This window comes from Brassica napus, chromosome C5 (genome assembly GCF_020379485.1).
Source record: "Brassica napus cultivar Da-Ae chromosome C5, Da-Ae, whole genome shotgun sequence".
Classification (NCBI taxonomy): Eukaryota; Viridiplantae; Streptophyta; class Magnoliopsida; order Brassicales; family Brassicaceae; genus Brassica; species Brassica napus.
The window spans coordinates 52,845,076-52,856,100 of NC_063448.1; the positions used below are offsets into that span (position 1 = coordinate 52,845,076).

The following is an 11,025-nucleotide window of genomic DNA, read 5'->3' on the forward strand; positions in this document are numbered from 1 at the left end:
CGACCATTTAATTGCTCCAAAACGAGTTTAAAACCGTTAAAAACACGGAATATCAACTCCCCCAGACTTGAATCTTTGCTTGTCCTCAAGTAAAGAGGATTAAAATTTGGGAGCTCACTAACCCTCAGTATCTCTTACCTTGTGATTTCGCTAACCACTTAAATCAGAGACTGTCAAGGCATTCATTCCAAATCCCCACCAAGACCGCGCAAACCTTTCCATATTTCAGACCTGCAAGTCTCAGTTTCAAGTAATCAACTCTTTACATTCATTAAAAAGTGCGTGACCTTTCCACCAAAGATATCTCCATCAGGTATAACGGGCTCGGTGTTTGGGAGGCTGTTTTAGTGTTTAATTAGGTGAGGCTCAAGTGTTTGTGGGTATCAGCGAATACAAAAAAAAAATGCAAAACATTATGCAAAATCGCTGGAGAAACCGAGTATATTGATAACCACGTTTTCGAACTGCTCAAGTTTCAAATGATCAAAACCCAACAAATCTCAAATTCTAACCCCAAATTTAAACAAAACACAAAATAAAAATAAAATGTCTAAATCAAATCTATTGAATGAGATATAAACATGAACTCTCTTTTTTTTTTTTTTTTTTTTTTTTTTTTTTTTTTTTTTTTTCATTATTATTATTTTTTTTTTTATTATTTTTTTTTAGAACGAAAACTTATACAAACCGAAATCGAATATATACACTGCGATGCAATCACACACTTACAACACCCAATTTTTCTATTTACACCTCTAGACACACAGGTCCGTGTCTAACCACCTAAATGTTCCGATCCTACCTAAGCAGTCGGATGAACCATGTCTACCCTAATTTCTCCATTGTTTTTGCACATGTATGCACATATGATCATTATGTAAGAATGCATGGAGATGAAATAAAAGGGTAAGGTGTAGGTGAGGTACCAAACTATTGATGAGTCTGGCCATTCAGGATTATTAAAGAGTGGTAAAATGTGGTAAAGATAATCCTGAATGTGTATATGGTGTACCGTTTCCTGATGTTGATTCCTGGTCAAAAGAAATTAAATTCATTAATGGTCAAAAATATTTGAGTCGATTACAATTGATCGAGACTTGATACAAGATTTAAGGAGAGGTTGCTTGGTCAAGTGGTTCCTCGGTTTGTCTGCGCTAACAGTCCTGAAAAATGGTCAATATGAAATGTAATGCACAACACACAAGGAAATAGTCTAATAATCATCACAGGGTCTGAGAAAAAAATACGTAGAGTTTTTTTTTTTTTTTTTTTTTTTTTTTTTTTTTTTAAAACACAATCAAATCCGATAAACTAAGAAAATAAAAGAAATAAAAGCAATATGGTACATAAGTAGCATCCTCCCCCAGACTTACTTCACACCGTCTCGGTGTGAAAATAATTCCAAGAGAGATTACCGATCAGGCGTTGCGGTCAGTACGCCTCTTGGAGCGCCTCTCCAAGGCTCCATCATCATCAGAGTCCTCCGCTGCCTCAGGTCCAGCAGCGGTGTCGTGAGCGCCTGAGTCGTCATCGCTATCTCCAGTAACAGCTGGCTGTGATGCGCATCCCTTCTTAATGTTGCAGATTCCCTTCCACATCTTCAGCAGTATGGAGTTGTTGGTTTGATGGCTCTTGATCGACCAAGCGTTGATCTCAGCAGCGGATGCAGTAGCGGGAGGTGCTGTTGGCAGCATATACGGAGTGAAATCCGTGGGGAAAAGACCTTCCTCATCTTCAGGTTCCTCCTCTATATCATCATGTGGTGTCTGCTGGTGTGTCGATGATGATGCGACTCCTTTCTTCTTCAGTGTCGCGGGTCTGGTGCAGAGAGATGCAGGCGGTGGTAGAAATATGATAGCACCTGGATCAGTCAGCTCGGTGATGGCGGTATCGGGTAGCTTGACAAATTGCTCTCTCCCTTGTTGGTTCTGGAACTGGTAGATATGAGGGGCGGACTTGTCGATGCTTCCTCGCCAAGGGCCGGTGAGGTAGTGGCTGCTAATGAGTGCTCTCATGTCGAAAAAGTTCTGATACATCCCCTTCTTATCCACCACTCTGTCAACAGGTGGAAGAAACACCCCACAATGCCTTAAGATCTGTGTGATAACCGCTCCAAACCCACATCTCTTCGTATCTGAAACTTTGAAGTACGCAAGCTTCTCCGCGATCACAGCTCCTATGTTTATGTTCTTCCCGCTAACATAGGTAATGTCCGCGCCTTGAGGCCATAGGTGTCCAGCCCCAATGAACAGAAGAGCTATCTCATCTTTAGTCACTGCAGCGGGTTCTGTCTTCCCATAGACAACACTGCTGATCACTCTCACAGCATATCGCAGAACAGGACTACGAATTCTAGCTTGCTTGGCCTCTCGAGAGATGAAGTTTCCTGAAGCGATGAATGTCCAGAAATCATTGTGTTCCGGGAAGTCAGGAACACAAGATTGACGTCCTTTTCCGAACCCAAAGATGTCGCAAAGCTGAAAGATGGTCATGGAGTGGAACTGCCTGTTCACAATGAAGGAGAACATCGCCTTATCAGCTACCGGGTTGTCCTCGTCAGGATGGTAGAGGCGGGCTGATGCGAGGAACTGCCTGGTCAAATCAGCATAGCAATCACAGTGGAGATCGAAGATGTACCCCAGGCCAATCTTCTCGAACAAGGCTTCAATATCCTCGGTTATCCCCAATGCATCTGTAGTGTCTCTGTGAGCGAAACGCGACGGACATATTTCCACTCCCCTCATCTGCTCATAGAAATCGTCATCATGTACATCCCACTGCTGTGTTATCTCTCGATTCGCAGGATGAGACCTATCCGTCTTTCGGAACCTGCCCTTTGTGCTGAGCCTAGCAGCCTGTACCGAGGAACTCTCACGCTCACCCTGGTTCTTCTGTCTCTTAGGCATTATCTGCAAAATTGATTCATCAAAACCCAAGTAAGAGACAAATAGAAAAACACTCTTATAAAATCAATTCTGATCAATCCCCTAAACATGTAAAAATTTAGCACACATCTCTTCTCAAAACTCAAGATAACATATCACACTTCATTCCCATTTTCGTTTTTCAATTAAACTCCAAAAATAAATTTTTTTTTTTTTTTTTTTTTTTTTTTCAATCGCAAATCAACCCACAAATTGGAAATCAAGGTAACCCATGAGTATAATCATCACAAATAAACCATCCTAGATGCTATTCCATTTAGAATTTGGAGTTTCCCCCTACATCCAACCCTAGGGCGATTTTAGATTCCAAATTTAGGAAGTCATACCTGTGCCTTGATGAAAACTGATGGTAGAAACGGATAGAGCTTGAAAAACTAATGAGTTTAGCACCAAGAATTACAAAAATCGGTTGAGAAATGATGAAAATCGATTTTGGGTGTTCTTGAGAGGTTTGAGAGGGTTTTAGAGGAGAGGAAGATGAAATCAGAGGTGTTTTGATCCCTTTTTACGCGAGTTTGAAATTTTATGAGTGTTTTCCGGTTTAAATTAAGTGAAATCAAACCGGACATGCCTTACCTTGGATCGACCGATCCAATACGTATGGATCGACCGATCCGTGACTTGGATCGACCGATCCGTGACTTGGATCGACCGATCTTAGTGTCCTGGATCGACCGATCCCTTACCTGGATCGCTGTTCTGTTTCTTTCGGATCGATCTATGCCTGATCGTGATACATGCCTAAAAATCATCTAAAAACACAACCAAAAATCAATCCACACAAGAAAACATAATCACAAAAAGAGAAAGAAAATCAAACCATGTGGGTTGCCTCCCACTCAGCGCTTGTTTAAAGTCGCTAGCCTGACTATTTTGTTGTCCTTAGGCGAGATCGGGTTCCGATAAAGGAATGTTGGTTCCTTCTTCGGGTTTTGCATCTGTGAAGTAAGGTTTTAGCCTCTGCCCATTGACGGTGAATTTCCTCCCATTGTCTTCCAAGACAACAGCTCCATAAGGTCTAACCTCTGTGATGGTGAAAGGTCCGGACCAACGAGACTTAAGCTTTCCAGGAAATAGCTTGAGTCTAGAGTTGAACAGAAGGACTTTGTCTCCAGCAGCGAAGTCTCTCGGGATTATCTTTCTGTCATGCCACGCCTTAGTTCTTTCCTTGTAGATTTTGGTGTTCTCATAGGCGTTCAACCGAATCTCGTCCAGCTCGTTTAACTGAACCATCCTCCTTTCTGCAGCGGTTTTAATGTCGAAGTTCATCAACTTTGTTGCCCAGAAACCACTGTACTCCAATTCCACAGGTAAGTGACAAGACTTTCCATAGACCAGATTAAAAGGAGTGGTGCCCAAGGGAGTCTTGTAGGCGGTTCTATACGCCCATAAGGCGTCATCAAGCTTCACAGCCCAGTCTTTCCTTGTTTTGCCTACAGCCTTCTCCAAAATTCCTTTGATTTCTCGGTTCGATATTTCAACCTGCCCACTTGTCTGAGGATGATAAGGTGTAGCTACTTATGCTTTACTCCATGTTTCTTCAGCAGTTTATCGAACGTCTTGTTGATGAAGTGAGAGCCTCCATCACTAATAACCACTCGCGGGATCCCAAATCTTGGAAAAATGATTGTTTTGAACATTTTCTTGACAACACTAGAGTCATTTGTCTTGCTGGCTACTGCTTCCACCCACTTGGAGACATAATCTACCGCGACCAGGATGTACTCATTTCCATAAGAAGATGGGAAAGGGCCCATAAAATCAATTCCCCATACATCAAAAACTTCAACTTCTAGGATGAAATTTTGGGGCATCTCATTTCTCTTACTGATGTTGCCCTTCCGCTGACATGCATCACACTTTGAGACAAACTCATGGGCGTCTCTGAAAAGTGTAGGCCACCAGTAACCAGCCTGCAGGACCTTAGAAACCGTCTTGAATGTTGCAAAATGGCCTGCGTATTCTGAACCGTGGCAGTGGAAAAGAATCCCTTGCATCTCATTCTCCAGAACACATCTCCTGAATAAACCATCTGAGCATCTCTTGTAGAGGAAGGGATCATCCCAGTAGTAGTGGTTCACATCTCTCATGAACTTCTTCCTCTCATACCCCTTCAGGTTCGGTGGTTCAATTCCAGCACATAGGTAGTTTGCAAAGTCTGCAAACCATGGGAGATCATCCTGAATTTGTCTCATGACACAACAATCAGCCTGATCTAAATACTCATCCTCCAGCAAGGTGATCACATAGACATTCTCCTCGGGTAATGTATCATCCAGTGGTGTTTCAGCTTCCACTCTCATACGGGAAAGATGATCTGCCACTCCATTTTCTGCTCTCTCTTGTCTCTGATCTCAATATCAAACTCCTGTAGCAGTAAGATCCACCTTAAGAGTCTCGGTTTAGCATCTTTTTTCGTCATCAAGTACTTCAAGGCTGCATGATCTGTGTGCACAATTACTTTCGAGCCCACCAAATAGGACCTGAACTTCTCGAAAGCATAAACTACTGCCAGCAACTCCTTCTCTGTGGTAGCATACTTGATTTGAGCATCATCAAGCGTTCGGCTGGCATAATAGATCACATGGAGTTTCTTGTCCTTTCTCTGCCCCAAAACAGCTCCAATCGCGTAATCACTTGCGTCACACATTATTTCAAATGGCAAGTCCCAGTCTGGTGGCTGCACAATGGGAGCACTGACTAGAGACTTCTTCAGAATCTGAAACGCAGCGAGGCAGTCAGCATCAAAAACAAACTTCGCTTCTTTGCACAGCAGACGGGTGAGTGGCCTCGCTATCATAGAGAAGTCTTTGATAAACCTCCTGTAGAAACCGGCATGTCCCAGAAAACTCCGAATATCCCTCACTGTCCTGGGAGGCTGTAGGCTGGTCATAACTTCAATCTTTGCTTTGTCAACCTCGATACCCTGCTCTGATATCCTGTGACCCAAAACAATGCCATCTTTCACCATGAAATGACACTTCTCCCAATTTAACACCAAGTTCTTCTCCTCACATCTTTCCAGCACCTTGCACAGATTAGCAAGGCAGTCGCTAAATGAAGAACCGTAGACTGAGAAATCGTCCATAAAAACCTCCATAATGTCCTCAATAAGATCAGTAAAGATCGACATCATGCATCTCTGGAAAGTTGCAGGAGCATTGCACAATCCGAAGGGCATTCTCCTGTAGGCAAAAGTACCGTATGGGCAGGTGAATGTTGTCTTCTCTTGGTCGTCTGGATGAATGGGTATCTGAAAGAACCCGGAGTAGCCATCGAGAAAACAATAGTAGTGATGGTTGGCTAGTCTTTCCAGCATCTGGTCAATGAAAGGAAGTGGGAAGTGGTCCTTCCTTGTGGCTGAGTTTAGCTTCCTGTAGTCAATGCACATCCTATGCCCTGTGACTGTTCTGGTAGGAATCAGCTCAGCTTTCTCATTTGTGATGACAGTGATGCCACCCTTCTTAGGAACCACATGAACCGGGCTCACCCAAGTGCTGTCTGAAATTGGGTAGATCACCCCTGCACTCAACAGCTTTAGAATCTCCTTTTTCACAACTTCCATCAGTTGGGATTCAGTCTTCGCTGGTGCTCTATGGACGTCTTTGACTCGTCCTCCAAGTGAATCTTGTGCATGCAAAGATCTGGAGAAATACCTGTAATATCATCCAAAGAGTACCCCAATGCTTTTCTATACTTTCGCAATTTTGAAAGAAGCAAAGCGGTCTCCACATTATTCAGGTTAGCACAAATAATAACAGGATATGTGGAATTCGGTCCCAAGAATGCATACCTCAGCCCAGCTGGGAGGGCTTTAAGTTCCACCTTTGGAGCATTCTCCTCACTCCAATCTGGTTGGGAGGATGACGGTTTGACGGTTTTATCGGTGCCTGAGTCTTCAAGGCTGACATAGGCGACATGCTTCTCAATCGGTGAGGCTGAATCCAAAATCTCAGAAAATCCAACCACTTCTTGGTTCATGAACCCGAACTCACTCTCCTTTGGGTCAATGCGACTTGTAGAGGATCATCAGTGTGCAACTCTTCATCCATTTCCTCCACCAGTTCAGTCAATGTATCAACCCAGAAAGTCTGTCCATCAATAGTCGGATTTTTCAGCACCTTCTCCACATTGTATCTCATCGCCATGTCTCCTAGACGTAAGTCTATATGCCCATTCTGTACATCAATCATGGCTCCAGCAGTAGCTAAAAACGGTCTGCCCAAAATGAGAGGATCTTTAGGTTCCTCTTCCAGCTCCAGAACTACAAAATCGGTAAGCACATATCCCTTTCCAACACCAACAGGGATGTTTTCTAGTACACCGACTGGTCTTCGCACTGATCGGTCAGCAAGGACCAAGGAGATCCTTGTAGGTTTGTAGTTCGTCATGCCTAGCCTCTCAGAGACAGAGAAAGGCATTAGGCTCACTCCTGAACCCAGATCGCAGAGACTCTTCTCAAAAGTAAGTGATCCAATGCGGCATGGTAGAACCAAATGCTCCGGGATCTTCACGCTTTTTAGGCATGACATTTTGTAGAACTGCGCTACACTCCTCATTGAGCATCAACACACCCCGCTCTAGGCTCATCTTATCGGTAAGAATCTCCTTCATGTACCTTTTAAGAGAAGGTACCATCTTCACCGCTTCAACGAATGGCAATCTCACATGTAACTCCCCAACAAGGTTCTTTAGCTTCTCGTACTCACGTTCTTTGATCTTCTGCCTTGGTCTGGATGGGTATGGAGCCTTAGGAACATAAGCAGGAGGCGCCACATACACCTCTTCAGGTTCAGAGGAATTTGGCTTCGTCGACACGGGATCGGTCGATCCAGATGGACCGGATCGGTCGATCTCTTTCCCTTGGATCGGTCGATCTGTTCTTGAGATCGGTCGATCTCTTCTCTTTCGATTCCTCAATCGTTTTTCCGCTCCTAAGTGTTATAGCATTCACAAACTCCTTTGGATTCGTCTCTGACTTCCCTGGTAGAAATCCAGGTGCTGTTCTGCTGCTGGAGGCGGTTTGAGCAACTTGCTTTTCCAAAACTTTCAAATGGGTGTTCAAAGCTCGAACTTCCCATTAAGCTCTCCATACATGTTATCCACCTGGTGTTTATCTCTGCAGTGCTATTCTTCTGACCTTCTAGCACCATTTGCAGCATCTTTCTTAATTTCGTATCCTGAGAAGGCTGTGACGAAGAGGCATTTCCTTGATTCTGATAGTTGTTGTACTGCTGCCTTTGCTGAAATCCTGAGTTTCCCGAGTTGTTCCCCTGATATTGATTTCTGTTCTGAAATCCTTGGTTGAACACACTCTGGTTCTGATTCTGGTTCTGCCTGTTTCCTGTCTGAGGGTAGGAGGACTGATGTTGTGGATTCTCCACATTGTTGCTTCGGTAAGACAGATTATTTTGCTGATTTTGATTCCATCCAAGGTTCTGATTGTAGCCTCTGTTGTAGTTTCCTTGACCACCAATGTAGTTCACATCAGCTTGCATATCACTCTGAATCATCACCAACAGTTTCTTGTGAAGAACGATAGCCTTGCTCCTCCACAAATTTCACAGATTTCTGATCTCTCTTGAGAAGCATCTCAATCTTGGCATTCAACTCATCTATCTTCTTGGATTCATTCCAACACCCTTCTGGCTGGTGTCAAACCTTGACTTGCGGTTTGCTTTGCTGGATGACAGGTTTTCAGCAAGGTGTAAGCTTCTTCAACAGTCTTGGTCATGAAATCACCATTACTTGCTGTGTCCATGGCATCTTGACTCTCTTCATGAACTCCATTATAGAAAATGTTCAGCAAACTCACATCAGTGTAGCCATGGTGAGGGCAGTCCTGTGTGTACTCCTTGAAACGCTCCCAAGCCTCATGAAAGCTTTCTGAATCAAGTTGCTGAAAGCTTCCAATTCTGCTTCTCAGATATGTGGACCTTGACTTGGTGAAGAAATGCTGTAGAAAGAAAGCAGCTCTTGTCTCTTCCCATGTAGTAAGAGATCCTGGAGGGATGGACTTTAACCATCTGATAGCTTTATCAGCTAAGGAAAACGGGAACAACCTGCATTTCAAAGCGCCTTGAGGACTCCATTATGTCTGCTGGTGTCACAGACTCGCTCAAAATGCTCCAAGTGATACATCGGGTCCTCAGACGGGTTTCCATGAAACGGATTTTTCTCCACCAAATTAATGAGACCAGTCTTGATCTCAAAGTCTCTTCTTCAATGGGAGGTGGGCGAATCCCAGAACGATCGGCATAGAATGCATCTGGTGTTCATAATGTGCAAGCGTCATCTAGGCATGCCATAGTCTCCAGCCTGTTGTCTTGCAGCTACACCAGCCTGCTGATTATCACCAGCATTGTTGCCTTCTCGTTCATTTACAGGAATTGGATTTTGCGGGTTGTCCTGAAATTGGTCTTCTTGGTGTTCAGCCATTTCAACCTCTTCAGCTGACTCAAGTCTTTTCTTTTTCACTTGTCTCTCTAGGCGGCCGAGCTCTAACTCCAAAGGTATTAAAATTCGATGATCCTTTGCTTCTAGTATGAAATCCGCTCATTCACCTGAAAACACCAAACAGAAAGAGAAAGACAGAGAAACATTAGACAAAATAAAGAAAATGCTATAGTCTTAAACTGATCATTAACTCTAGGGTGACCAAATGGTCCCCGGCAACGGCGCCAAAAACTTGATGTCTCGAGTTTTAACCCGATTATCTAACTGCAAGTGCACAGTAAAGTACGCAGTAGTAATACGGGATCGAATCCACAGGGACCGATGATCACACGTAGAGTTGCAGACAAGTTAATAGCTACAGCGAATCAAGATATATTTTTGATGGTTTTTATTTAATTTTCTCTAGTGTCACAAAGCATAAACAAGCATGTAAAAAAATGATTTTTAAACGATTTGAAAACTATTTTAAAACAAACGTTGGGCATTGGGAATTCTCAGGGATTTCTTTTAATCAAGATACAATTATGGAAGGACACAGGGATATATTAGAAACCGTCTAGAACTCAAACACGATATTAGAATTAACCTACTTCCGTAGCGCTAATTCTCTATGTTATAGAAATCTCCACACTAACTTCCGCTGAGTTTCAATTTCTAAACAAGCATTAAGAACAGGTTCAATATGTTCACAAAGCGCAAATAACATCAACTTCCGAGGGTTAAGGACACTTTGCTCATCTAAAGTATTTTCGGAAGTTCAAACAATCACTTTCGGTGCATCAAACAATCTGAAATCATGAACTAAGTGATCAATTCAGTTCAAGCAGTAAGAAATCCATTAGATGAAGAACCAAAACGTAATCCCTTAGTCTACACACGTTTTATGGATCAAACATCAAGAAATCCCCTGAGAACCCCTAAACCCAACTAGATGACTACTCACACATAACTAAGCAAGAACAAAACGATTTTGATGAAGAAAACATGATAAGATTGTATTTAAAACAGAGTAAAGGTTCAGAAGATCTTCTCCAAATGGTTTTGAGATGAACTCCTTTACAAATCTTCACAAATCACAAAAAAAACAGTACAAAAACACTCAAATCTTCTCTCTAGAACTTGTAAATCTCCTCTTGGTCGCCCTGGTCTTTTCTGAGTCTCAAAAGTCGAGTTCTCCCTTGAATTATTGAGGGGAGTGGGTAAAAAGGAGTGTGAAAAGCTCGTTTGTGCGTGTGGAGCCGTAGAGCCTGAGATCGGTCGATCACCATAGAAGGATCGGTCGATCTGTGCATGAAAGCGTGGATCGGTCGATCCACATGGACCGGATCGGTCGATCTTGGCTCTGTGCGATCAATACTTCTCGTTCGGGTCATTGTTCGGTCCATCTTGCTTCTGAATAAATCCCGAATGCGTTCTTTCTTTCAAGTATCTAGTAACCTGCATATTACACTTAAGAACACCAAAACGCATTCAAATAGACCAAAACATTAATTAAACCGACCATTTAATTGCCCCAAAACGAGTTTTAAAAACGATAAAAACACGGAAATCAGGTATTGGAGGAATACTAAGTAATATATAAAGATGCGTCAATCAGCTGTGGACCTTATAAGGGTTGGGTGGA

At 42.9% G+C, this 11,025-nt stretch overlaps 1 non-coding gene across 1 annotated transcript; it reads left to right on the forward strand.

Annotated features, from left to right (window-relative positions):
• Positions 1–8,767: 8,767 nt before the first annotated feature.
• LOC125588100 lies at positions 8,768–8,874 on the forward strand. The gene has a single exon (XR_007324496.1). It is a non-coding gene; the product is annotated as a small nucleolar RNA R71 (small nucleolar RNA).
• Positions 8,875–11,025: the final 2,151 nt, after the last annotated feature.